This window comes from Arvicanthis niloticus, chromosome 8 (assembly GCF_011762505.2).
Source record: "Arvicanthis niloticus isolate mArvNil1 chromosome 8, mArvNil1.pat.X, whole genome shotgun sequence".
Lineage (NCBI taxonomy): Eukaryota > Metazoa > Chordata > Mammalia > Rodentia > Muridae > Arvicanthis > Arvicanthis niloticus.
Genome location: NC_047665.1, coordinates 3,452,771 through 3,477,886, shown reverse-complemented (window position 1 = coordinate 3,477,886; position 25,116 = coordinate 3,452,771). Strand labels below are relative to the sequence as shown.

The window sequence follows — 25,116 nt, the reverse complement described above, 5'->3', positions numbered from 1 at the left end:
AACTTACTCTGAGCGATTTCTGCTTGACTGGCTGACTAGGTGTAGGGCTTGTCAGGCCCAGCTTTTATGTGGGTGCTGAGATTATGAACTCAAGTCCTCTGCATAGCAAGCACTTTACTCACAAAACCATCTCCTTAGCTGCTGGGTCACATACATATAATTTCATGCTCTTGTGTGCTTCTCTCTCGAGTATGTCTGTGTATCAGGTGCATGCCTGTTTTCTGTGGAGCCAGAGGAGGGTGTTGGATGCCTTTGAACTGAAGCCACATGTGGGTGCTGAAAACCAAACCCAGGCCCTCTGGGAGAACAGCACTTAACCACTGAGCCATCTCTCCAGCCTCTTCACTTTTCTTTTCAACTTTTACTTTCGAGACAGAGTCTCACATAACCCAGACTTGCCTTGAACTCTTGATCCTCTGCCTCTGCTGCCAAGTGCTGGGAATCACAGGAGTGAGCCACCACACCCAGCTCAGGTGCCTGATTTACACTTCACAGTGAGTCAGACATACCTAGGGAGCTTATTAACCTGAAGATTACTGGCCCTGGGAGCTGAGTCAGAACCTAAGGGCCCTGGAAACAGTATTCTTAAAATTTTGTCCCTCCTCCAGCTAGACTCAGCTGCTGATTGACTTATCTGCTACACTAGGGGTACCTAAATCTACACATACAGGCGTGTTATTCGCAATTAATAAATAGAAATGCTTGGGTTGAGGAGATAGTTTGCTGAATAAAGTGCTTGCAGGGAAGGTGTTCTGACCCAGAACTCAGGTATAGTGGCATGCACTTGTACAAGCAGCACTTGGGAGTGGTGACAGGCAAGAGCTCTGGGGGTAGCTCTGGCCAATCAGCCCAGCCTAGATGGCTAGCTTCAGGCCTGTGAGAGATTGTTTCAAAGGAAAAGGTGGACAGAGTCTGAGGAATGGCACTCCAGGTTGTCTCAGGCCATCACACACATGTGCACACATGTGCTTGAATCCCACATTTGTGCACATACATACAAACATACTGACATGTGCGCACACATGCACAAAAATAAATAGAAATTCTTTAGGGGCCAGCTCTTTAAGTGTTGTAGCTGTGGTCGGTGGAAGACTATGCAAATCAGGTGAGCTTGGAGCTTTCTATAATTCTGTTTCTGTCTACTGAGTGTTGGGATTCAGCCTTTGAAGCCCATGTGGACAAATGCTTGAGGAGGAAGAGGATTTGGAAACAACTGGTTTTTGGGCTCAGAGCCTGCCATAGCCTGTGTCAGCCGGAAGAGTGGGGGGTAGGGGGTGTTCATTCCAGGCTGTTATCTGAGAGAATTACTGCTGGGTCCTGTGTCATCTTAGACACCTCTTTAGCTTTCTCTCTAAGCCAGAAGCCCCTGAGCCCTCTTCTAGGCCATTGATCTATTTCCTTGCTTTCTGCCTGGAAGGAATTATGGAAATGACTCTGTGCACCGGAGAACTACCTTCCCCTGACTGGCTGGTGAATGCGTGTGTGGCATGCACATGTGTGCGCGTGCGTGTGTGGTGTGTGTGTGTGTGTGTGTGTGCATGTGCTCACTCTGTTTCTCTGTCTCTGACTCTTTCTCTCACACACACACCTACCAAAAACAAATTTCAAGAATATAGTGAATGCATTTGAAATGCAGTAGTTTGTTCTACTCAGAGGAGTCACTCTAGAGAGTCTACTTCCAGACTTCTGGTTGCCACATTTTATTTCTGGCATGTGTAATGTGTGCATTTCTGGTCCTTTGTTAGCTAGAACAGCTTAGAGACCGCCCTTGGGTTTGCTTTCCTCACAGTTGTTTACTTCTCTTATCTCAAGCTCCTCGCTGCACTGCTGCTGCTGTCCTGTGAATACCTGAGTCACCTGTTAATATTTTCTTTGTCGATAAGGGAAGAGTCCTTGTTGGTCTCAGGAGAGAAGGCCCAAACACTGCTGATCAAATAGCACTGACTGAGGTCTTAAGGACTTGACCTCATTTTCCCTCTGGTCCCAGTGTGAGGCACACTCCATTCTTGGTTTATGCTTTTCTGCCTGGTTCAGACTCTGCTTGTGCTTCCAGCCTGTGTAATTGTTAACACACACACACACACACACACACACACACACACACACACACAGGCAACACAGATTGTTGGGTAGCCAGGGGGTAGAGAAGTCTTGTTTAGGGAGCCAAGTTTATCACATCTCTAGCCCCTTTGGAGTAAGGTGGCAGTGTGTGTCATGGTTTACCCCTGGGAATGCCACCTTCCCATTGGGCCACTGCTCTTTCTAATTCATCTCATTTATTATGCAAATAAAGAACTCTTCACATGTAGCATGAATATGACACAAGAGCAGACCATGAGGAGAAGATACCTGCTTCCCGCAGACAGCCTTCTCCATGCACTTCCCAATGGGAGGAGTTGGCGTGTTAGGGCTGAGATTTAGGCTACTGACTCCAGATGTTGAATCACCTGTGCACATATGGATCCTGAGTCCCAGAGGCAGAGGCAAGGAGAGAGGAAGGAACGGTAGCCATTCAAGATACATACAATACAGAGCAAGGGTCTCTAAGGCTTTACTTTTCTCATCTAAAGTGTCATGTTCTTGGTTTGCTTTTGTTGCTTACATGGGGAACCGACCCCTGAACGTGCTGATAAGGGAAGAATAGGTAAGTGAACACTCCCTGGGTTCCTCTTAGTTTCAGTGAAGCACACTGGAACACCAGCCTTCTGTTTGCCGTTGAAAGTTTAGCACTTGAATTTCAGGTTGGACCTTCTGGCACATGAAGGAAGACGCAACACCTCATGCCAACGCCTGTTTTCTGTAGGCCCCAGAATAGAAGGCATTGTGCACTCGGTACACACGCATCCAAAGCCAGCAGTGACTTCATTGTACCTTGAGAACAAAAGCCACTACTTGGGTTGAGATGGGGCAATTTAAGACTTTTCTTTCTGCAAAGTCAGTGACTGGGAAGACCAGAGCAAACATCTCAACTGTTGCTGGCGTTTGCCTGTGAAATTCTGATCCATGGCATGGTGTACCTCAGTGCTTAAAGTGTTGCGAGCATGTGTGTGTGTGTCTGTGTGTGCACACACATGTGTGCATGTGTGTGTGTGTGTTAGAGCATTCACACAGCATGTGGGGAGTCTGGTCCTGAGTTCAATCCCAATATTACAAAAAGAAGTACAAATAAATAATTTAGATCGAAGAAAGCTAAATCTGGTGTTGTGAGGACCGACTCTGAAGACGCACAGAATCTAGTCCTTAAACTAGTCTCCACCCCCACCCCCCACCACACACCACACACACAGCCAGACATTAGACAGAAGGAGGTTCAAAGGGGAACCGAGCAGTTTTTCCTGTCATCCAATCTGCCTCTTTATGGAAGTTACAGAGACACAAATTGAGGGTTGTGTGGCGAGGTTGCTCATCTTCCTGCCAGCACTTCAGTTTGGGTGAAATCGATTTGAAAGCCTCACACGATTCGCAAGTGTAGCCATCAGCAGGGAGTGTGTGGGTGCTTATGACAGAACATGGGGCCCCCAGTATTTTAGCAGACGTCTACCACCTTTATGATGCCACTGTTTGACCTTGAGGTATAGAAGTTTCTTCTCTGAGAGTGACCCAGCTATTTGTGAACTCCTTCAAAGCAGAACCCCAAATCTTAAAATTTTCATTTGTGGGTGCTCATTTTCTTGTGCCTTTCAGGATGTCAGTCAGGACCAAGATTTCCAGGGTTCTCATTTGTCAGGGAGGGAGGATGGTGTGGAGTTTAGCTTCTCTCTTCCCCATTGCCTCTCCTGCCCCAGTGAATGTACCAACCGATGATATTATTAGTATTAGATAAACACAACTGGCATCCGTCAACCTTACACCTGCATGTGTACACATGCTCACTGTCACTTTTAATATTCATGATGTGTCGTTTTTGTTCTTAGGTTTTTTTTTTTTTTTTTTTTTTGGTTTGGTTGGTTGATTTGGTTTTGGTTTATTGAGATAGGGTTTCTCTGTGTAGCTTTGGCTGTCCTGTAAACCAGGCTGTCCTCTGAACTCAGAGATCTGCCTGCCTGTGCTCGGATTAAAGGCATATGCTACCATACCCTACAAAGGTTTACTCGTTTATGTATTTTATTATGTTTTATGAGTGCTATGTCTGCAGGTATGTTACTGGTCAGAAGAGGCACCAGATCCCATTATAGATGGTTGTAATCTATCATGTGGTTTCAGGGAATTGAACTCAGGACCTCTGGAAGAGCAAAGCAGCCAGTGCTCTTAACTACCTCTCCAGTTCTCAATGAATGGTTTTATTTTTATTAACAAAGGAAGATGCTAAGCAAGCCGAAGGATGGGATTCCCAACATTGGCAGAGTAGAAGTCTACATTTCTAGGATGTTAGTGTGCCTGCCTGAGAGTCTGTGAGGATCCAGGTGATGATGCAAATTCCAGTTCTTCAGGTCTGGGCTACACTGAGGCCTTGCGTTTCTGGTGCTTGTGATGCTGTCTTTGAATGCACTGGGTAGTAGGTTTCCATGTTGGAGATAGCTAGGCCTGTTGGAGACTCTATAAGTTATTGCCCCTCTGAACTCTGGGACTTAGTTTCTGAAGACACGGGCCTTATGTTAGTGCAAATTCAAATGTGATTATTTTTTTCTCTAAGCTGACTAGCTTCCAAATAATTGAGACAGATGCTATTAGATTTATTCAACAAGCTTTAAGGCACAATAACTGAGCAGATACTAATCTATTCTAATCCTCTAAACTAATCTAGCTACTTTCCAGCCCAAATCCCTAAGATACTTTTAGTATTTTACTATTGATTTTAGCATTTCAATATTGATATTATATTGATATTGATAATATTGATCTGGCTGTCTCTGCCTGCTCCATTTATGTTCTCATGGTGTGGTTCCTGGCCCCTCACCACCTGGCGAAACCTCTCCTTCTTTCTTTACCCCTCTCCTGGCTGAGACTTGAAGTCCAGCCCTATCATCTTCTCTGCCCAGTGATTGGCTGATTAGCTTTTTATTCACCAATCATAGATAATTGGGGAGCAGTGTTTACACAACATTGAGACAGGAGATTCTTAGAATAAGCATTTCAGTGCCATGTCTGGATTGCAACCAGACACTAGGGCTCCGAAATCAGTATTTGAATGATACATGGATAATTGTTACACAGTGCACAGTAACATTGTGCCGACAGCCTTGCTCTTAGACCACTAAGCAAAACCAGCCTCCTGAGAGTGTGTGTGGTCTGACCAAAGCCAGGCAACTCGGGCTTCCCTCCTGTGTGCTCATTCTTCTCACCATGGTACTTGTTGGTGGCCACAGAACTGGCCATTTGTTTATACAACCTAGGAGGTGTTGGGGAGATGGAAGAGTCTGGCCTGGGGTTGGTGGGCTCTGTGGCACTTGGAAGGAGGTGGGCAGCACACCTGGAGCTGCATTACTGGAAGGAAGGAAGGAAGGAAGGAAGGAAGGAAGGAAGGAAGGCAGGCTCAGACATCTGGGTGGAGTAAATGACCCCATCTGTGCTTGCCACTTTAGGTCTGTGTCCAGAGATTTAACAATCGGTGAAAAGTGCCAGGGTCCCTTCATGTCCCAAACTCTCTGGTTCTAACCCCACCTGACTGCAGACTATGTGAGTGAGGCTTTGAAGGTGTCCTTAGAGATGTTTTCATCCCCCGGTGCATGGTGCTGCTTTGAGCTTCTTGTCAGAGACAGAACAAAGTAACAGTGAATTTACAGAAATCAGGAGTTTATCTGTCAGGTAGGAGTCCCAGTGGCAGCTGACCTGGTGGCTTTGAGAGGTCAAGATCTCAGCCATTTCCTGTGTCATTCTGCCACCTAAACATAAGACTTTGATGTTATTGTCAGTATGGCTGTTGATATCCTGAACCACCCCTGGGGAAGTCAGGCACTGGATTCTTTTCAATAAAAGTTGTTCCTGCTTAATCCTGTTGTCCAGAACATAGTCACATGGTCACAAGGTAGGTGGTGAAATGTAGCACTTAGACAAGTGACTAGACCCTCACCCCAGCAATGGTAGGTGGGTGACCGTGGGCAAAGGAAAAGAGATCAGATGCTGGGGTGAACAGTTACTTCTGCCTCGTTAGGGTCTTCAGGACATTCAAACCTCCCTGGTTCTTAATGTGGAGGTATCGGTTGCATCTGGCCCAGACGTTCAAGCGGCAGCTTCCTGACCGCTGTAGGAATTGAGGCCAGGTGTCACTATTGTTTCAGCGTTAAGACTCATGCATTTTTACAGTCCTCACTCTAAATTGCTTCATGTACTGCCTAGAAAACAGGGTGTCTGTGAAGATGCATATTCATAAGTGCTCTGGCAGTTAACACTCTGCCCATTCCCTCTTTCTTCCCCTCCTCCCCTTCCCCTTTCCCCCTTGTATTCCTCCTCTTTCCCTCACCCCCACTTTCTTCTTTTTCCTCCTCTTCCTCCCCCTCTCCTCCTGCCTTCTCTCTTGCCTAACAGCAAACACAATGTTTTCCCTTTAGAAGACAGTGTCCTCTGAGAGGAATAAAAATAATTTTCTTCAACCTGATGGTGCCAAACTCAAATCAGAACAACCCGACCCGACACTGAGGAGTTGTCTAGCATGCACAGTTCAGGGCAAAGCAGAGCCTAGATCCAGTATACCGGTGGCAACAGCACAGACCCAGCCCTGCGGGGGCCCCCCCCCCCCAGGAGGTCTAGAATACATTAAGTCTTGAATCCAGAGTAGTCACATCTCACAAGCCTTAGGAATGGTTTTGGTCATTCAGCGTTTTGCTTTCTCTGATGCAGCTGTGCTCAGTAATTGGGTGTCCGTTTTTAGTGCGGTCTTACCATTAGCATTCTGCGTGTTCCAAACTTCAGTGGGTTCTGATAGGCCCATTCTTCATCCTCCCACCCCCCACCCATACACACACGTAGGCAGAATCTATGAAAGTACATTTGAATTTGTGTTAAAGGCAGGCTGAGAGCAAGTGTCTGCCTGAACTGAGTGTATTGCTACTTTATCCACACTAATAAGAATTAAAGGTCTGGAGATGGCTCAGCTGGTCCAAGTGCTTGCCGGATAAGCCTGACTGCATGAAGTCCCCCCGCCTCTGACCCCCAGAAACCACATAAGTCCAGCACAGAGACAGGAGAATGCGCTGGCAGAATCCAGAGGTCCAGCCTTCGGAACAGCATTAATGACAGCAGTAAAATATTATAGTTCCAAACAAAGTGAATACCTGCTCCTGGAAGGTGTCTTCTGACCCTGACACGCATGAGCACACGCGCACACACACACACACACACACACACACACACACACACACACCCCTGACCCCCACATGCATGAGTGCATGCACACAAACACACATAGTAAGTAAATAAGTGAATGACTAGAGGAATTTACGCCAAAGCACATCCAAACCTCAACAGACTTATTTTTCTCTAACGATGTTCCCAGAGTTTAAAAAAATCCTATACTTTGCAAGATACATCACTTTGTCTTGTCATGTGTATGTATCTGTTCTTGGCCAGTGAAAAGCCGGGACTTGGGTATATTGACAAGCCCTGGGTGCCTTCTCTCAATAGCTGTAATCTTGACAAGTCACCGTGTTCCTCCAGAGCTCAGGCTTTAGTTTCCTGAGGTACAAACAGAGGTGCCTCCCATGTGCTATTGGGAGGATTGGCCTGTGCTTCGGTCTGCACGGGACAGATCCAGCCAGCATGGTCTCAGTGATACACATTTCACTTGTGTGTTTCTGTGTGTGTATGTTTATGTGTGTGCATGTGTGTCTGTGTGGGTCTTTGTGTGTGAGTGCACGAGTGTATCTGTATGCATTTGTGTGTGTGTGTGTATTTGTGTGTGTGCATGCGTGTATGTGTGTGCACACGCGTGTGTCTGTGTGTATGTGTGTGTTTAATTGTGACTTGTTGTTCCAGTCAATGTTTAGGAGTTCTGAAATGAAATGATAGGAAATGATCGGATGTAGCAGTTGGATTTGTGTGCCTCTGTGGAACTCATGGCCAAAGAGGCAGCCCCGAGGAGTTGTTTCTGTGTATGCATGACTCACCATGTGTGTCGTCCTCAGCCCTTGATGGCAGCACGGGCTCTTAGGGCCTATCTCAGACATACAGAATTGGAGGCCCAGCCATTGGGTGCTTTACCAGATGTGCAGAGAACTGCATGCATAGTATTAGTACCTGAGAGCTGGCACCAACCTCAGACCTTGTTGGATCTCAGATTTCCTTGGGAACCATGTTAAATGCACAGCCTCCTCCGCCCCAGCTCCCCCTCCCCCTTCTGACTCAGTGATTCTACTCAGTCAACGTCCCCACTGGTCATTCTGACTCAGTGATTCTGGGCCTCAGCTCAGGCTGAGACTTTAAATAAGACTCTGATCCGTTGGTCAGGGGAGGTAGGATGGCTCAGCAGGTTGAGTGCTTGCTGTGTAAACCCAAGGACCCATTCAGGCATGTAGCTTGTGCTTGTAACCCCAGAGCCCTAGTGTAGGAGACAGGTGGATCCTCAGGGCTGCTAGCCAGCCCATCTGGCCGAATGTACAAATTCTAGTCCAATGGGAGAGCCTGCCTCAAAAAACCCAGGTAAATGTCACCTGAAAAATGCCATCCAAGTTTGACCTTTGGCTGCCACTTGTGCATGCCCCCCTTACCATGACCTCCCCTCCCCCTCAAAGACTGGTCTCACTTTAAGAGTTTCTGTTTTCTCTCATTTCTTTCTCCTTCCCCTTTCTCTCCTTCATTTTCTCTCTGGTGCAGGAATGAGATTTGAAGGAAGAATCTTCTGTAACAGGGACTCAGGGGAGATAACAGGATCAGTTGAGGCGTTCCCCACAGGCACGGGGACATGGCACCTCGTCACCTCGTTTCCTGTAACCTGTGCCATAGCAACAATTTTAAAAAATAGGAAACTTGGAGAGGGAGGTAGGAAAGAGGAAGTAGGCATCTGATGCCCACAGAGCACATGCCAGGCCAGGGTTTGCTGTGCGAGCTGCCAGTCTTCTGCCTTGCGACATAAACGAAAATCATCTCTGTAGCGGAATATCTTTTTATACAATGATGGTTTCAGCTTGGAAGCTGGCTTCAGGTTGCTCTGTGTGGGTCTGTCATGATTAGATCAGCCATTGCCCGTGTTCACGCTATTCTTGTGAAAAGATCTCGGTGCGTCTGATTCTCTCCTTAAGATAGATTCCTAGAAGCTGATTTGCTGATCCAGAAGTTACACGGTAAAAGCTCAGGGGGGATAGAGTTAAGTTGTGTCCAAACAGCCCACAGGTCAGCTTGCTAGGGCTTTGAACCCTCGTCCCCCCAGCTCCTTCTCTGAGACTGTGACTACAGAACTCCTCAGGCAGCAGCTTAATCCTCCTGCTACTCCTTCTGAGGAGCCATGTTCAGCTTCCAGCATCAGACAGCTGTGGTTCGGTGTTTCGTTTTATTTTGAGATTTGGGACCATCTGGAATTCTCTGCTTTGACCTCCTTTCAGCTCAGATCCACTGTATCTAGGCTTTATCTTTATGCTATTGTGATTTTTTTTATGTTGTTGTTGTTGGTTGGTTTGGTTTTTCATTGCTGTTGTTTGTTTTCTCAGACAGTGTCTATGCGGCAGCCCCGGCTGTCCTGGAACTCGCTGTGTATAGTCTAGGCTGGCCTCCATTGTGTGCTTTAATCTACTCTTACTCAGTACATCAGTGTAGACTGCTGTGGCGTTTAGGACAGTGTCCTCAAGGAGCACATGGAAAGTTCTCTGGGGTATGGTGGCCAACAGCATGCACAACATTGCCTTCAGACTACCCTCGATTACCATGACATAGGTAACCTGTTGTTGAGGGACCATGCTGCACACCTCCCTCAGCCTGCATTCTCCATTGCATCCTGAAGCGGGGAAGCCCTTAGGGTCCCTGACTGAAAAACATCAGGAAACCCATTTGCCTGGCTTTCTTGGCAAGGGACATGTGACTGAAGGACTGAGTTAAAAATCACTCAAGACATAATTTTCAGGTAAATGTGCTTTACTTAGATAGAGAGAGAACATGCCCACCATTACTTTTAACATCTTCAGGCTGCCACAGCTGGTCACAGTGGTAAGGTCATACGGGTTAATAGCTTTAGGCTGGAGACCTTTGTAGTGAAAACTTGGCCAGGAGAAAGTCTGTGGTAAGAACCCATCCTGGTTCTGCTGAAAGTGTCTTTGCATCCTGACTGTCCTACTGTTGGATGGACAGACAGCCTCCTGCTATCCAGAATTCATGCCGAAACTTGAAATGTCCATGGTTCAGAGAGGAGAGTAGAGGCCTCTGATGATGAATTCCAAGAACATGTAGTTTTCTCTTTGTATCCACTGGAGGACTCCTTCCCGGAAGCCATTCCCCACTTCCCTGTAAAGCTAAAATGAGCCAGTGCACAGTGAGATCCCGTAGCCGTTTGTACCAGTGCGCAGTGAAATCCCTCAGTTGTACATACATGTAACCTACGCACATTCTGCTGCATACCCGGGTTCACCTTTGGCTGATATCTAATCTTGCGTAAATAATTCCTGTACTGTGTTGTTAAGAGAATGCTGACAAGCAGCTGTTGCCTGTTCAGCACTGGTTACGGCCCCGCCCGAATACCTATTCTCTGGTTGATTGTTCCTCTGGACACAGATCCTCTAGATAAGTAGGAGGTGGAGAAGCCCAGCTCAGGAGTGGCGAGGATAGAGAGACAGATTTAATGGTTCTCCTCTGGGGTTAAGGCCATAGGCTTACACATTTTCTTCTCGGTCTGTGGACAGTGAGTCATATGACTTCCTGTTCAACCCGGGAAATGAACAAAGATGTCTTGTAGAAACGAGCACACAGGCTATGGTCATCTCTAAGTCTCCTAGCTATATCCTGTCCTATCCATCTACCTGCTCGTCTACCCATTTTCCCCTCCCTCCATGCATCTGTTCATCCAGCCACTCACTCACCAATATTTGAGTAAAAAATGTATTAAGTAGTTTCACCCAGCCTACTTCAAGTCTACAAGCAACTTCTCGGAGGATTTGACTCATAAGGAACAACAGTGGTGTAGTCACATGTAACTGTGTGGAGAGACCCAGGGATGGCCTCACCAGAAACTTTTGTCACAGTGAGATAGGACAGAAGCCATACATGAGAATCTGCTAACTGTGAGGCACAGCCACTCAAAGGTAACGGGGTGTGGGGGATGAAGTTGAGGAGAGCCGAGCTGAGGAACTCTTTGCCTTTGGCCCAGCCAGAGACCTTCCCAGTCTTGTGTTCCAAGACTGTTCCTTTTAGTTCCTAATTTCGAAAATAGGGAACCAAGGAAGGCAGCGGTTGGTCAGCTCATTGGGGATGTGGTGAGTGGGATGATGACCCCAACGTTGTTTTCCTCTTAACGTCTGGAATCTGTGAATAAAAGCCTTTATATGGCAAAGGGACCGTGTGACACAGGGTGGTGGCAGGGGCTGGAGGCTGACATGTTCTGTCCTCCTAAGTATAATTTTGCCCTTTCAACCCTTTGCCTCGGCATTTAATTTGGGAAGTAGACATGCAGAGAGTTTGTTTATCCTGTCCTTGATCTTTTTATCTCTGAAGGAGTTTCCAGTATAACCCACTGTTATGGTTTGAGGCCAGCCTGGTCTACACAGTGAGTTGCTGGACAGCCAGGTTGCACAGAGAGACCCTGTCTTTAAAAAAAAAAAAAAAATCCGCCCCTTAAAAAGCAGTGGCTGTGAGGTTTTTCACTCACCCAGCTCTTTGTGATCTGCATCATTTTGGTGTCACAAGGTTTCTCAGAAAAGGACTTGTACCTTGAATCAGTCAGAATTTAAGGACTAAGCTTCCGAATAGGTTCTCTGAGGTTTTAGGGGGAGGCAGTGCTGAGGTGTGGTTCTGGAAAGTCCCATGAGACACTGGGTGGATGTGAATATGTGGCTGATACTTCTGTATGTGTCCCCTGCTCAGCTGGGTGTTGGCTTTACTGCAAATTCAGATTACAGGAGCCTCTGTGGACCCTTAAACCCCTCTCCTCTCCGCTATAGGCAGCCGGAGAAGTTGAACTCATGACCCAGTTAGGTAACAGCCAGGGAACTTAGCCAGCTTGGGTTGCTTCTCTGCTAAGTTACCGTCTCCCTAACTAACTTTCAAAGTCATCTTCCCAAACTCCTGCTAATCCCTTCTACTGTTTACTGTGCCTGCAGAAGCCCCTGGTCCCTGTGTTTGGATTCCTCCTGCCTGCCAGAGAGGAGAAGCTGAGATACTGGACTCATTGGTGGTGGCTGACTGGGATTACTTGCAACTAGTTCTGAGTGCACCACAGACAAGTAGTGTAGTCTGCAGGCAGATGTTGCTCCAGGGCCACAATGGTTGTGATTCTTTTTCTCTCCTTTTTCCCTCTTTTAGTTAATTTTACAAAGGACAATATCTAGAAATAACAATATGTTTTCATGTATGCTTTCATGACACATTAACAGAAAAGTGGCCCCAGAGGCTGTGTGTGGGTTTGGAGGACCCAGTTCCTATTTTAAGCTTGGAAATCGTGTGTCCCTGTGTAGTTCTGACCACTTGGAATTTGACTCCTCCTCCTCCTGTCTCTCCCCAATTCCCTGTGGGCCCTGTGAAAGATAAAGCTGTTCTGGGTCACAAGTGACGAGCTCACATGACCAGCCCACTAACAGTTAGCCGTGGAACTTACCTGACTAAACTGGCTTGGAAAAGTGGAGAAACTTCACTGACCTGCCTCGAACAAGTTAGCCATTCATCTTGAAGCCGGGCACCTGGCAGAGATCACGTGCCCTGCTTCCAGGTCCTGTGCAGCTTTAAGCATGATTTGTTCTTGTTTTCTTTGATTTGATGTTCTCATTTTCTTTTATTTGAGATTCTTGGGCTTAAAATAATAAGAGATTTTAATTCAAATAGGGAGTTGGGCACTAAAACAAACAGCCCACTAACCTTAAAAATAACAATGGAAAACTCAGAAGGGCTTTAAGGCTATGGTGCTTAAAGGTATCAACCTTCAGTTTTTGACAAAGGTTTATGTGCTGTGTCATTAGAATGCTGGCCTGTACCAGGAGGGGACAGATCCATCCTGTCTTTAGTGAGCTGGAGTGGTCAGTGACGCTAGAACTGTTGTCTGTAGAACAACATGGAAGGGTTGTTGAAGTCTTGGCAGCTTTCAAGATGGTATCAAATGATTTAAAGCCAAGAGGGTCATAGGTGAAATGTGAAAAGGTTAGGTATTCCAGAAAAGGTCATTAGCAAACATCGTCCCGTGACTGGGACACTCAGCCTGTGGATGGAGGGGATGGACATTTGGTGACAGCTTTCTCCGCTCTTCAGTGAGCAAGCCTTCAGGAGAAGATCAGGAGTGCTGGCCATTATGAGGCAGATTCCCAGTTGGGTTGCTTTTGTCATATTTCTCTGAGGCTCTTCTGTTTCTCATTCCTGCTGCCTCATGTTGTCAGCAGCTCCTGCTACTTCTTGTCAGGTCTTTCTGTCAAAAGAGACTTTGAGCTGTTGGAGGCTCAGCACTGTAGCGTAAAGGTAGCAACTGGAGTCCGCTGCCCTTCCTGCAGGTGCAGTTGGTCCCTGTGAATGTAGAACGTACTCTCTCTGGGTCAGCTGTGTAGACTTGGGCAGTGCCCTTTCCTTTCTGTATTTTGTTAGGGAGAAGAGAAGGAGCGATGGAAAGAAGAGAGACTTTTGTGAGGTTGCTGTTCTCGGTGAGGGGAGGGCAGAGGAGTGTGTTATTTTACAGATTTCCCTTTTCTGTGATGTTTTAGAGAGTTGGTCACTCATCAGAGTGAACCTGAGAGTGTTCATCGAATGACTGCATACTGACAGCAGTTCAGAGGGGCCATGGCAGGTTCCCTGGATGCTGCTCACACAGCATGCTGGACACACAGCGTTAGCGGTCCATGACTGTTCTCGTGGCAGGTTCGGTGAGTGCCATGCCTCAGGTCTGTTCTTTTTTATGACTTTGATAAGCAAGAGGGAAACAGTGATTTAAGAAAAATGTTGCACGGGACTGGAGAATGGCTCAGTTGTTGAAGGACCTAAATTGTATCCCTAGAACCTACATCAAATACTCAGGAATGGCAATGTATTCTTGTTAGCTCAGCACTGGGGAGGTGGAGACAGCTGGATCCCTGCGGCTTGATGACCAGCCAGTTTAGCCTACTTGGTGAGTTCCAGGCCAAGGCTGGAGACCCTATGTGATGGTTTGAGTAAGAATGGCTTTCATAGGCGTGTGATATAGGTGTGGCCTTGTTGAAGGAAGTGTGCCACTGGGGTAAGCTTTGCGGTTTCGAAAGCCCATGCTGGGCCCAATCTCTTTCCCTCTCTCTTGGCCTGTGGACCAGGATGTCCTTCTCAGCGCTTGCTCCAGCACCTGAGTGCTGCCACATTCCTACCATTCTACCCACTGTGATGATCATAGACTAAACTTGTGAGCCCACAGTTACATGTTTTCTCTTGTAAGAGTTGCTTCCTTCACAGAGTATCTTCACGGCAATAGAACAAAGACCAAGAAACAATTTTCAAAAAAAAAAAAAAAAAAAAAAGGATGATACCTGAAGTCATTCTGTAGCCTCTTTACCCAGAGGCACACACACCTGCATATGTGTGCACCCACATAAATATGAACAAGCCTATACACACAGGAAGTGTGACATGGGGAGGGAGGACACGCTTCCCTGTGCTGTAAAACTTACGTGTGGAGAGTCGCCTCTTAATTCCACCTTTGATTCTCAACGACTTTGCTCCAGGCTTCTGAATACCTGCTTCCTCTTCCTCGACCACCTCAGAAACTTCCCCACATTCCTTCTCCAGGTGTCCTTTCTCACTTTCGTTGTCTCGTCTCAGTGTGGGAGAAGACATGGGTGGGATGGTGATCGAAATAAGATTATCTGGAAAACCCAGTTTAGTGTTTGGAATCAAGCTTTCAAAACTGTCTGAATCCTAGTGTGCATCTGCTTCCACACTGAAGCCGGACACCTATCGATCGCCTCACAGAGAGGCGTGTGAGCCGATGTCCTCTTTTTTAGAGCCTTACACTAGTGCAGGAACCAGTGGCGATCCCAACAGGAGCTGGTGGGGAACGTTGTTTGGAGACTTGGCACAGGCCTCCAGGCACACAAGTGCTTCTTGCGGTGTGCCTGAGATGAGGTGACTTCCATAGGAAAGGTGGCAGAGTATATGTAGAAAGGAAACTGTCTTAGTGCACATGCAGAGCTTGAAAAAGTCACTTTCTTATCTCTTAAAACTTATGACATTTTTGTCAGTTACGGCATCGTAGTTTACTTATATTTGTCCCCCTCCAGCCCCCAACACCACACTGGTTTTGTATCTTCTTATAGTCACCCTTCTGTTTTTATGTCATGCATGTAACACACACTTACATGCAGGCCTCCACCCCCGCCTACCTCACATTTAGATTTTACATGTGAGAGAGAGCATGAGATGTTCGTCTTTCTGAGCCTGACTTACTTTGCTTAGCATGTCTCCAGTTTCATTTTCCTGCCCCTGACCAAATTTCCCTTCTTATTTATGGCTGAATACAACTCCTCTGCATGTATGCACCACATTTTTTTCCGTTTACCTGTTGATAGATGTCTAGGCTGGTACTATGACTTGGCTGTGGTGATTTTTGCTGTCGTGAACATGGCCATGCAGGTGTCTCTGTGCTATAACGTGACTTGATGACTTAGATTCCTTAGAGATGTCCCCAGGAGTGACATAGAAGCTTTTAACAATTATGCTGTGTTGCTGTGTGTGTGTGTGTGTGTGTGTGTGTGTGTGTGTGTGCATGCCTCTGTGCCATGTCAAATATGTGGAGGTCAGAGGACAGCTTGCAGGAATTGTCTCCTTCCATCCTGTGGATGCGGTGGATCAAACTCAGGTTGCAGGCTTTGCAGGAAGTGCCGTTATCTGCTGAGTCCTCTTTCTCGAATAGCGTCTTTTTAAGGAGCCCCCGTGCTTCAATGTAGCCTCACAGACTTACACTCCCATCATCAATGAATCAGGATTGCTCTTTGCCCTCATCTTCAGTAGCATTTGTGGCCACCTGTTCTTGGTGACAGCCGTTCTCACTGGGATGAGATGGAACTTAAGGTAGTTTTCACTTGACAGCCAAGGGTATTAAACACACGCTCAATTCTTTCTTGGCCGTTGGCATTTATACTTTGAGGAATGGTCTGCTTAGCTCATTTGCCCATTTATTGAATGTTTGATCTGTTTTATATTTTAGTTTTTAATTTCTGGGTTCTTTACAGATTCTGGATGATTGTCCCCTGTCAGTTTTATAACTGGTGAATATTCTCTCCCATTCTGCCCAAACTGCCTCTTCTGTTCCCTTTGTTGATTTTCATATATTTTAAAGAACATTATCCTGGGTGTACAGCCTGGCTCTCCCAGACCCTCACAGTTTCCCTTCTGGTGATTAAGGTGCTGAATTAGCTGTGGTTTACATCCCTGCTACCTCGGAAGGATCTCGTCTACTTCCCATCTATAAATACTTGTGCTGCGTCCCAGTTTTATATTATAGCTATAAAATTAGCCTCAGGCTGTGTTGCTGTACACACCAGCCGCTTTGTAGACACTGGGTACTTAAACTGGGCTGGGCTGTGAGTGCCAAGTGTGCACCGGACTCAAGCAACAGGGGTTGGGGAGGGGGGTGCCGGACATGACAGTGGATGAGGTTGAGGCGGATGGGTCTCTGTGAGTTTAGTTTACCTAGCATGACACAGTGAGACCCTGTCTAGAAAAATAAATAAAAAATAAAAATAGAAAGAAATCTCATATCGTCTAAATGTGTAAGTGATGGTATTTTGAAGTACTGGAATAAAATGTGTTATTGGAGTTAATTTGGACTGTCTGTTTTGCTTTACTGAAGTGGGGGCAACAGAGTTTTAAACTGCTCAGACTGTCCACACTTGTGGCTCGTTGTGTATTTCTGTCAGGCAGCTCTGTCCTGAAGAAACCATTGCATTTATAGATGTCTGTTACTGAAAACTTAAATGTGTGTGTCCCAGCGATGAAGGCTGCATAGCTGTCCCCCATTTTTCTACAATAAAATGTGGTTAGGCAAGTTTTCTAAATAGATAATTGACACTATTGGGGACTTGTATAGGTTAATGTATATACTGAATTAACTTCACAGTAAGAGGGAAGTTTCAGGGGTTTTGTTGTGCAAAATTTAATTGCATGCATTTAAGGGAGTCAGAACTTGAACAAGTGCAAAGTTCAATTCCATTTTACCCAGAGCCACTAATGGTGACAGTTTTAAGTCAGTGAAATAGTGATTGCACACCCTGTCACCCATCCATCCATCCATCCATCCATCCATCCATCCATCCATCCATCCAGTCATCCATCCATCTACCTATCTTTATATATCTTTATATATCCATATATATATATGGATGATTAGATAGACAGACAGACAGATGATATCTATATCTATATGCTAAGAGATGCTAAGACATGATAAATATATATGTATATATATATATATAGTCTGTCTATCAGAGTCTATCTATCTATCTAAGACAGGGCCACATAAAGCCCAGGATGATCTTGAACTTTTGATCCTCCCATCTCCACTACTCTGAGATGCTCAGGTGACCACTGAACTCTGTGTATAAGCTGCTGTGGCTTGGTGGATACTAGGCAAGCGCCCTGCACACTGACCTTCATCCCAGCACTGCCATCCAACATTCTATGTATGATTCCAGTGGCCCTGACACATGGCTGTATGCTGTTTCTGTTTCCTTACAATACTGTAAGGTGATGCTGCTGCTGATAAAATAATAAAAACTAATAACCCCATCCAGTTACTGTTTTCTTTACTGACTGGGCCTGTCAATCAAACATTGACACTAAGGGTTTGGGATTCCAAGGTCTGAGACTGAATTGTGACTCTGCCAGCACCACAGTTCACTGAGGTGAAAAGATGAGCTTCCCGCTTTTGTGTTTCATATTTTTCACCCACAGTACAGCTAGAAACTCGTTCCTTTACTCGAGTACAAGACTTGGAAGTTCCTGTACAGCTCATGACTCTGCAAGTCACTGCCTTCAGCATGGCGGCTTAAACATGAGCTTCCAAGCAAGAAGGCTTCACTGACACAACTGCAATGTTTCCTGTTCACACTAACAAGAATGGAAAGCTATGCCCTCCTCTGTCTCCTTGGCTTGATTAAGTCTTGCTTCTGATGCCTGTTTTTCTCACTTGAGTTGTTCTCAAACAGAACAGTACTTGGATTTTCCCTGTACCTAATAAATGCTGTTTCTCAATGATTACCTCACAGCAGGCGATTACATCACCGTTACCTCACAGCGGGTGATTACATCACCACCTGCTTGAGAAGTGAAGTTTTTTCTCTGCTCTTTGACAGTAGAGAACAGTTGTAGCTAGGAGGTGGGAAGAGCCCCAGGTGGCAACCTACTGTCCACAGGGTCTTTGTGTAGGTGATGGCAGGACCCTTAGCCTTTACAAGGGCCACCGCCCTGTGCAGCCCTAGACCTTTGTGCACTTGGACCTTTGACTCTAGAAGTGTTACAGCTTTTGTGTAGGCATGGGAATCTGGGACTTCTGGCCACTGCTAGTAGCTGGTGTTGAAGCTTCCCAGTGGGCCTAGGTATTAGGAGCGCTCAGCTGTTGATAGTGGCCAGTGTTACTGCTCTTGGGCACAGGGTCTTGTCCCTCAAAACTTGATAGTTTTCTGGGACTGTCCCAGTAGCCAGACCCTGCAGTTTCTACCAAATCTTTACAGATGTTCATCCTTCCCAGCCTCAGCTGTCTGTCTTCTGCTCCTGTTGTAGCTGCTTTCATCAGCTGTCAGTCAAGTACCAACTTCACCACTGAGTAGCATGGTCTGCCAGCTGCTCACCTGCTGCCACCACTGCCTGCTTCCATGTCGCCTCTACCTTTGCTGATGCTTGCCCTTTTCTCCATTTAATCAGTTCAGCCAACACTACTCGAGTAGGCAAAAAAAGGACTACTCAAGACCAGTCTTTTATTAAACCTGTTGCTGCAACACCAGGGAGGCAACCCACTCACCACAGAATCCAGAGAAACTGCTTGGGCCAATCATAGCACAGCTTGTATGCAAATGAAGGCTTGTGTTTGCACCAGTCACACCCTTGCCTCTAGTGTCTGTCACAGTTCCCTTTGATGGGATGTGGGGGAAGTGTTCCCTCTCAGGTCTAGGTGGAAATGGCTGTAGGTTCATCAGGCCTGTGTTAGCAAAATGTGCGATATAAATGGAAACGGGCCTGGCTAAGCCTGTGCCTTCAAGAGATCAACAATCAGCTGTGATTGTTGTGCAGTTTTCTTAGACATTGCAGAGAGTTCAGAATGGCTTTTGCTGGCCAAAGGGCAGTTTAGCTGACTATTTGATGCACAGTCATTTTGTTTGAGGTTGCTAGGGCGGCAAAGGAGATTGCAACAGCTAACAACAAGGGCGTCAGATTGACTCTTTTGTTTGCAGTAAGAACTTAATGTATTGGGGCTGGAGAGATGACTCAGCGGTTAAGAGCACTGCCTGCTCTTCCAGAGGTCCTGAGTTCAATTCCCAGCAACTACAGGGTGGCTTACAACCATCTGCAATGGGATCTGATGTCCTCTTCTAGTGTGTCTGAAGACAGCTACAGTGTACTTGTCATATATATAAAATAATAAATAAAATCTTAAAAAAACACTTAGTGGATTATCATGAGTACTTAAAATGATTTTGATAGCTTTTGACCATTGTCAGCTCCTTGCCAAGACTCCAGGGGAAGGAGAGCACCTTTCTCTGCCACAGTTTGTCACAGTGACAGAAAGCAGGCTAACAGGCATGTCATGTGTGTGATCACTTAAATGTATGCCAATCCCTGTTAGGTTGTTTGTTGCTACAAAATCTTGGTCATTTCCATTTGGCCTGTGGTGGCAGCTGTATCTGAACACTTGGTTCTCAGTTGATGACGTTGTTTGAGGAGGTTACGAACCTTTAGGAGATGAAGCCTTGTTGGAGGAAGTATCTCCCTGGGAATGGGCTTGAGAGGTTATAGCCCCATGACTCTGCTGGCTCACCCCTCTGCTTCCTGGTTGCTCTGAAGATGTGGTCTCTCAGCTTCCTGCTTTGGCTGCTTGCCATTGTGTTTTTCCTCGTTATTGACTCTCTCTTTCTGGAACTGTAAACCAAAACAAACTCTTTGTAAGCCGCTATTGGTCATGGTGTTTTATCATGGCAACAGAAAAGGACCTCACACAGGGCCTGATCATAGTCCTTGGAAGCTGAGGTAGATTCTTTACAGACTCCACCACAGTTGGTCCCCCAAGTCTCCCAGAAGTCATGTCTTTTCTTGGACAGCGTCACTCTAGGAAGGTCCCTGGGCTTGCTCAGCCTCCCCCTTTTAGACATTGTCACACACTTAATACACACCCATTGTTTTTAGTTTCCTTTACTGTTTAAGATACTTATGCTGTGGACACCCATTTCCTCGGAGTAGGGATATTGTCAAAGTGTCCAGTCTCCTGGCTGAGGAATTTACAGTTACCTCATGTCTCTCACCATTAGCCTCATGTGTGTAGGGATCAGATCCCTGGGGTGAGGTCAGTCCCCTTGGCAGGCATCCAGAGAGTTCTGCTTGCAAGGAGCGAATGCCCAGGCTTTCAGGGATCTCTGGTTTCTCTTTCACTGATCTTCTTTCACATTTATCAGAGTGGCTCTCACTTCAGTAACTCCAGCAGGGATGCTGTGTGCCAGGCTTGCCTCACCTGGCCTGGAGTGACCTGCTCAGCTCCTACCTGCCCCTTACTACCCCTAGACTTCCTCTGTGGGATGAGTCCCACCTGACTCAGATCTGTAGACATCATAGGAAATGACCTGGCCAGGAGCTCCGGAAAGGATCTGTTTTAGCCATGCAGACAGCCAGTCAGCTCCTGCAGACCTGAGCCTGTGGCCCCAGTGCCCAGAACAGGTCAACACAGCAGAAGCTTTGCTTGTGTGTGCCTGAGTCTGCAGAGTTGAACTGACTCAAACATGGCTGAAACACATCGGCAGTGTGGCTCTGCTGACAGCTAGGTATACTTGGGTGTCTTGAAGTTACCCATGCCCAGACTCTTAACCACCATGCATCTGCCCCATTACAAGGCATGGTGAAAGTAATTGTTCTCCGTGGGACTCTCTGTCCCCAGCCTAGCTGTAAGAAGAGCACCCAGGCAAACTCTCTCTACCTAAAAGAGAGGGAACAATGCAAATTGATGCCTTTGTTAAGTCTGCTCACATTTTTCCAGAATACAGTAGGGTACACACTAGGGGTTCCCATGATTTCTGTAAGCCCCACTCGTGTGTGTGTGTGTGTGTGTGTGTGTGTGTGTGTGTGTGTGTGTATCCCTATGCTTGTGTGCCAGAGGAGGATGTCACATGCCCTGTGCCTTAGTCCCCTGAGACAGGATCACTTTCTGCCGTAGTCCCCTGAGGCAGGATCTATGACTGAATCTGGAACTCACTGTTTTTCCAGTAGGCTAGCTGCCCTGAAAGCCTCCATGCACAGCAAACCCCCACCACCTGTTCAAATGCTGGGGTTAGAGGCACCTGCAGCCATGCTGCCTTTCATGTGAGTGCTGAGAATCTGAGCTCCGGCCTTCATGCTTGCACGGTGCCCTTACCCGCCAGGCCCTTGCACAGCTCTTCAAGCTGCATCTTAACCCATCTTAACCTGCCTTCTCAGCCCGGTGCCTGCAGCCCGGTGCCTGCAGCTAGTTCTGAGCTGCACAGCCACAGCTGACGGTTGGCCCTGCCCCCTCCTTCCCCCAGTTGATGGATCTCCATCTTGAATCTTGGCACTATAAAGAAATCGGGCTTTTTTCCTCCTACCATTGGGATAAGGAACTTCAGCTGAGCTCCTGGCAGGTTCCCACTCTCTTCATGCAGACAGACACATGAACCCTGCTCCCTTTTCTCACTTTTCCCCTGAGAGCACCCTGCTGAGTTCAGAGCAGATTATACCTTTCTGGCCTGGTTAACTTTGTCCCAGTAGCTGAAAGGAGACTACGATAGAGTCACCATGATCAAGTAATAGGAATTGCTCAAGGGATTAACACGGTGAAGTCAGACTAGTCAAACAGCCCAGATCCCAGTGGCTGGAATGTTATCTTGAGGCTGGAAGCCCCAGTCTCTGTCCTTGTGATGTGGTCAGGTCCGCTGAATGATGGCAGGATGCTCTGCAGATACACTTTCTTTCTTTACAGGACGTTTTTGTTTTCCATAAAACTAGACTTGGTGGCCAGTGTGACTCCAATATGGAGCTTACTGTATCTGGAGAAGATGCTTGGAGTGCTGCTTGCTTATTTGGTCCACTGGAGACCCTGTTTGGATTTTGTTAAGTGACATTTTACAACAACCTTTTGTTCCTTCTCTTTCGGCTTTAAAGCAAAAACAAACAGATGAGCAGATACAGCTCCAGGCCTGCTTCATGGGGTGGTGTTAGGTCTTAGGGTTGATGCTCTGCAGTGAGTGAAGACCCCACCACAGCTTCCAGCTGTGTAAGACACCCGCGGTCTGCACATCCAGTCTTTGAGCAAATAGAAGTTCTCTTGGGTTGAAATGTCTTGAATATCCCTGTGGGTTGTAAATTCCTGAACTGTTTGAGCCTTATCTGAGCCAGTATTCTTTACTTAGGCAGTGAGTACCCAAGGCAAAGGAGCCTAGCCTGGAGCAAAATAGCAGTGTAAACTGGACAGACATGGTGGTGCACACCTGTGGTCCTGGTGCTTGCGAGAAGGGGGCAGATGGACTGTGAGTGCAGGGTCATCCTGGGCTACATAGTGAGTCCCTATTTTGAAAAAAAAAATGAATGAAACCAAACCACCAAACCAAATAAGAACAAGAAAAAAAAGCAGTGTATCTATCAGCTTCCGTCTGGCTGGTGTATGGAAAAGCCACCCAGGACCCACACTTCTCCCTGCCACCAGCCAGTTAATCTTCATGGTCCCCTGTTACTCTGAGGGCTTAAGAGTTGGTCTGGTTGGACCTGGTGTCACAATCCTGGAGATAATAGGATCATAAGTTCAAGGCCAACCTGGTCACCGTAGAAAGACCCTGTAACACACCAGAAATAAAAGAGGGCTCGGTGATAGCTCAGGGGTAATGAGCAAGGGCCTGGCTTCAATCCACAGTTACTACCAACAAACTTCCCCCTCAAAACCAAAAACAAACCGGTCTATATGACGACAGCTGGCCGGCATCCAGCGCGTTTCTGTCTCTGTTCTCTTCATCATAGTTTGTTCTCAGATGCTACCAGAAATATCTAGCACAACTGACTGAACAGTCAGTCAGCAGAGAACAGCTGCAGACAGTGCATTACGGTGAGAGCCCTGTCAGCAGAGACTCATGGATTTACCTTTCTCCAGGGCAGCCCTGGAGCCTGTAGCCTGAAGGAGGCAATGACCGCCTCTCCCAGGCCTGACACAGCCCAGCACCGCTTTCTAATGCATCAGAGCCCGGAAGTATCTACACTCACCCTGTATCTCCCATGCCCACCTTTCTGTTCAGCTCCATCCGTGGAGGGGTTTGACCACAAGCATACCCGTTAGGGATAGCCTCAGATGTGTTTCCGAGTTCAGCCCTAAAGCCCGCAGTGGGTGTAGTACAGTCTCACTTCCAAAAAAGCTGACAGTGTCACTGGGAGAGAGGGCCTGGCACACTTGCAGAATGCTGGATTTAAATACACCAAGTCTAAAAACCTGTAAGTTTTCGAGGGTTTTGTTTTGAGGGTTAACAACAGCCTCAAACAAAGGAACCGCCACACACTATGCCTCATTGCCTATGACAAGGGCCAGGTCTAAACCCCGCACTATCAGGAAGGCTCATCAGATGTCCCTAAACTTTCTCCAGGTCTTCTTACAAACTCTAGACTTGTTCTTCCAGATCTGGAAAAGTCCTTTATGTTTCTATGGAAGACAAGGGGCAGATGATCAGGAGTCAGACCCGTGTGGGCTACATGAGAGGCTATCTCCAGAAACCAGCAACAAAACAGCAATTCTGAGGAGGGTGCTTTGGCCACTCACCAGTTTCTTTGATTCTACCCTGGAGGCCCAGGGTGTTCTGGATGTTCTGCAGATGATGATCCTGTCCTTAGGATGCTGATGCTCCCAGGAACCTGCATCTTTTCCCCTCCCCTCCCCACACTGAGTTATTTGCACGCTCCACCCCCCAGGCCACTCTGTTTTGCATGTTGCTCCTGACCTTGGCCTTCCTGGGGTAACCCAGGTAACAGGATGCTGTTTATGCACTTGGGAAGCTGTGTCTCCCTGAGTCATGGCAACCTGAGCTGCTTGCTCCTAAGGAAACCCATGCTTTCCAGGTCATTTTCCCGAGTCCCATAACAGTTCACATAGTTGTTTTCCTTTGCAATAAGGATTTTAAAACTGACAAGCTTGTTACTGTAGCTTCTTAATGGGGAGGCAGAGAGGGGCTCCCTGTGTGGACTTTGTCAAGAATGGGGTTCCGAGGGAACGGGTACCACCTGGGGCAGATGTTAGTGAGTACCCACCCAGGCCTCCCACATATTCATTGCAGGTGTGCTTTAAAATCACAGGTAAAAGCAGTATTCTCTCCTAGTCGCTGGTCCGAGTCTGTACCCCCTGTACAAGCTGAGAATATGTTCTTGTGGAGTGACTGGAGAAGTAGGACATTGTTGGACCCCGGGTTGGGCACCGTCATGTCTTTTCACAATGTGCCTTTTCTATGCCTAGTATGAGATCTTTTTTTCCATTTCCACTTTCCCTTTTTCTTTCCTTCCCACACTTCTTCCTCATCCCTTTCCCATTCCTCCACCCCTACCTCTCCCTACCTGACAAGGAAGCTCTTATTACCCAGGTACACCCACAGCCAACATGACACTTTTCTGGTAGTGGAACCTATCTGACCTTTCTTTCCCATGAGCAGAGTTGTCCCCATTTGACTATATTTGAACATTAGCCCTGTCTGGGCTGTTCATTTTCAGTGTTTGGTGAACGACGTAAGACCTACCACAGCACCCTTGTTTCACAGGTAGGTGTGCTGTAGGTTCCTGGAGTTGAACTCTGCTCAGGCAGCCTGCAGTTTCAAGTGCACACAGTGTGTTCGTGGCTTGCAATGCTTTTCGTCTTCTTTCTGA

General features: G+C 46.9%; 1 protein-coding gene and 1 long non-coding RNA gene across 9 annotated transcripts in view; one reads left to right on the top strand and one right to left on the bottom strand.

The window, feature by feature from the left end:
- Dapk1 (death associated protein kinase 1) overlaps positions 1-25,116 on the top strand; it is a 158,120-nt gene that overhangs the window by 59,839 nt on the left and 73,165 nt on the right. The window lies entirely within an intron of this gene.
- Positions 9,988-24,165, bottom strand: LOC143443233 (uncharacterized). Of its 3 annotated transcripts, XR_013112008.1 has the most exons (4): positions 24,026-24,165; positions 19,960-20,145; positions 12,668-15,142; positions 9,988-10,373 (listed from the first exon to the last, which is right to left on the bottom strand). It is a non-coding gene; the product is annotated as an uncharacterized LOC143443233 (long non-coding RNA). The 3 variants fall into 3 exon arrangements; XR_013112006.1 differs by lacking the exon at positions 12,668-15,142 and having other exon boundaries at positions 24,026-24,161; XR_013112007.1 differs by lacking the exon at positions 9,988-10,373 and having other exon boundaries at positions 10,385-15,142; positions 24,026-24,161.